The following is a 3,846-nucleotide window of genomic DNA, read 5'->3' as shown; positions in this document are numbered from 1 at the left end:
AAAAAACATATCATTACAAAATAGATTTTCTTTTCGTGTGCACAATGCCAGCGTTTCATATTATGAAAAACGAAACGACCAAGAAAAAGAATGTTTCGCGTTATGATGGCCTTTCTTTAAAATTTATCGTTAGTAGCATTAAACATGAATAAAGAGTGAATATTGTACAGCTTCACAATAAGAAAACAAAAATGAACATTATTATTGTAGATATTAAATATGTTGAAAATTTATTTTCTTTATCACCAAAGATGAAATTGAAAAGAGAATCTATGACGTAGAGGCCTAATGTATTTTTTAATTGGCCGCACCCTCATAACGTTATTCACATACGTAAATTAATTTAAATTACTATAATGGTAAAATAAAACGGAGCCCTTTAGATTAATAACATTATGGTTTGTTTCGATGCAATAGAGGATATAATTTACTTTCATGGAAATATTCCAGAATATTTTCTTATTAATGGTCGCTAAAGTTTTTGTCTAAGTCACTAAATAATTGAATGATGAAGAATAAAACATTTCATAATTTACAACAATCACCTTATTTTTCTCTAAATTGTTTTAGGTTCCATGAGGATGCCTCAGGTAATTATGATTGTTATCACACCTTAATGCATTTCATAAAATGCTCTACCTAGTGGCACAAGTTGAAAATAAAATGACACATTTAAATACTACAAAACGATTACGAAGTTTAATTTGATAATATCATATCAAATCTTAGCATAATTTCTGCACCTGAGAAGTTTTCTGTTTGGGGTTTATTATTTTTAAATATCAAATATGTTTAATGGTAAAATCGATACGATAAATGTATTCCTGGAGCCATATCACGTCGTGATCGAGGAAGACTTTGAAAATGAAAAAAACTAAAAAGTAGTAAAATACGTGTATGTGAATGTCACTTGGTAGATTGGTTTCACTTCAGAATTCTTAAAATGATCACTTTTTTATCAACAATTAAGTTTACCAAGCTATTTGCATATTCGGTACAATAATCACAAATCTGATAAGTTGTGCTGCCATCTAGTATTAGAAATGTTACTTATACTAATAAGTTGTTTTGGGATTTCTATACACAAAACCTTCAACTTTACAACTGTATATTTTTTCATTAACAGCGTTTTCGTCTAAAATTCACGAAATACAAAATTTATGAATTACGTCAAGAAAAACTGTTTGCCTTATATCAAAGCCATACAGCCAAACTTATCACTATTCCACCGAGGGACTTTTCAAGAAGAAAGAAACGTCTTTAAGTAATATAAAAATAAAATACATTAAGCAAGTAGGTAAATAACTAGATCATTTACAAATAAATCTGTAATGGAAGTTTTTTGTTGATAAAATCATATTTGGTTTTTGATGGCTAAAGTTACTCTAATTCTTACATTTCGCTCTTTTGTTCTCAATATGGAAGAGATTATCCGGGATCAATCACGCATCGTTTAGAACAATACATAAAAGAGTTTATGAAGCCTAGCGGCTAGTGCTGGTAACCCTTCAAACATCTACACATATCTAACTACAAAAATGTGACAGGACTCCAGATAAAAAGAACTTTGGAATAATATGTATTTCCAACACCCAGTAAGATGTAAGAATTACAGAAATTTCAGACCTGAATAAACTTAAACTAAGGTTGAATTTTAATTCATCAGAGGTTGAAATCCTTCAAAAAATGTAAGCCTGTTTGTTTCTTGGAATAGTTGGAGCTCTGCTATCATTTTCACCTGTAGATGGCTTCAGTGAGCGCCGAAAGATTGCGACCACGAACGAATATGTTAAATGTGTGGGAAGAAGATTTGTTTATTTGGAAGTTAAACACAAAGCTAAACAATTAGGTATATGTGCTCTGCCCACCACGGTTATCAAAACCAAGTTTCTAGCGTTATAAGTCCGCAGACATGCCGCTGTGCCACTAGGGGGCTCGGAAGAAGGTGTTTTAGGTGTAACTTCTGTGATATGTGAATTGTTTTAGAATTATCCTAGGTTCTTTAAATTTTCTTAGCGGAAGGATTTAAATTTAGTGTTTGTTATTTGTTCTTTGAAAATATTATGATGTTAAAAAATTCCTTAAATGAAAAGTTGCTACTGGTATTCTTTTTTTAGCGCATAGATACACAATGAATTATCTTCCATCTGTCCACCACGGAGAACTGATATCCGGATTATGTTGTTGAAAATCGTAATCTTATGGCTGTCTCACTGGGGGACCAATTAAAAATATAATTAAATTATGTTTCGCGTTGAACTACTGGATACATACCATTTGGCTATTCTTTTTTCGGTCGTCATTATCAATATTTGAAACTAGGTTGATAATTTATTCATAGCATAATAAAATAAATAAGACAAATACTTTGACTGTAGTATTGGCTAATGTGTGCCATTTAAAATAACGTTAGGCTTAGTTTCTTTGACTTCTCTATTTATAATTAAAATACGTAATAAAAAATTCTTCTAGGTAAATCTCTTAATAATTATAATTTTAAAACTTCCACAAATTGATACAAAAGGACAGGTTACATTCGGAATTCTTCCCTTAATTCAACCAATGGTTTTAGCCAAGTTTTTATTCTGTTTATTTTTATATTGTATTTCATTATTCAAAAACTTCTGCAGCGATTTATTAATAAAGAACTTGATATTCTTGAATTTTTATTACAAGTCTTAAATAGGAGAAACTTTAAATCTTTTACTTTCATTTAAAAACTCAAGCTTGGAAGATTTTAAGAACAAACAAAATTTGTAAAATAACTGTGATAACAATAAAAATGTTATTGAAAAATTATTTCAATTGTCGTTTCTTATGATAAGAGATATTTTCTTTCACATTTTATAAATCCAACATGTTTACACTGACTTACAGTCCAGTGTAATAATACCTACTTGTTGTAGCACGTTATAACTCATATAGAATAAATCATCTTAAATGAAACATAAAGGGCATCCTCCCAAGTAATTAAAGTTTCTTTATTTAGAAACTATTCAAAATATATCATGCACTTGGAATCCGCAACTAAACTGACTGTCCTCCATCGTGCTGAACATTAGATCTTGACCCTCACAGTACCAGTCCCCTACAGCTTAAAAGTGACGTGTTTCACCCTAATATGCTATATTGAATATATGTAAGTAAAGACTTGTATAGTATCACACATACTTAAACGTTCGTAAATGTTTTCAAATGTACAAACATATGATGATCATCTCTATACAAATCATTCTGGTGAGTGTCCTATGGAATCCTAAAGGTATGGTCTACAATGTTATATCACTCTGTCATTGGAACAATGAGTACCATGACTATTAAAGTGACAATATGGTAATATACTAAAGGTATGGTAAAGTGACAATATGTAATATACTAAAGGTATGGTAAAGTGACAATATGGTAATATACTAAAGGTATGGTAAAGTGACAATATGGTAATATACTAAAGGTATGGTAAAGTGACAATATGTAATATACTAAAGGTATGGTAAAGTGACAATATGGTAATATACTAAAGGTATGGTAAAGTGACAATATGTAATATACTAAAGGTATGGTAAAGTGACAATATGGTAATATACTAAAGGTATGGTAAAGTGACAATATGGTAATATACTAAAGGTATGGTAAAGTGACAATAAGTAATATACTAAAGGTATGGTAAAGTGACAATATGGTAATATACTAAAGGTATGGTAAAGTGACAATATGTAATATACTAAAGGTATGGTAAAGTGACAATATGGTAATATACTAAAGGTATGGTAAAGTGACAATATGTAATATACTAAAGGTATGGTAAAGTGACAATATGTAATATACTAAAGGTATGGTAAAGTGACA

The sequence above is a fragment of the Limulus polyphemus genome, unplaced genomic scaffold (genome assembly GCF_000517525.1).
Source record: "Limulus polyphemus unplaced genomic scaffold, Limulus_polyphemus-2.1.2 Scaffold2709, whole genome shotgun sequence".
In the NCBI taxonomy this organism is placed as follows: domain Eukaryota; kingdom Metazoa; phylum Arthropoda; class Merostomata; order Xiphosura; family Limulidae; genus Limulus; species Limulus polyphemus.
Note: the sequence above shows the minus strand (reverse complement) of the source record.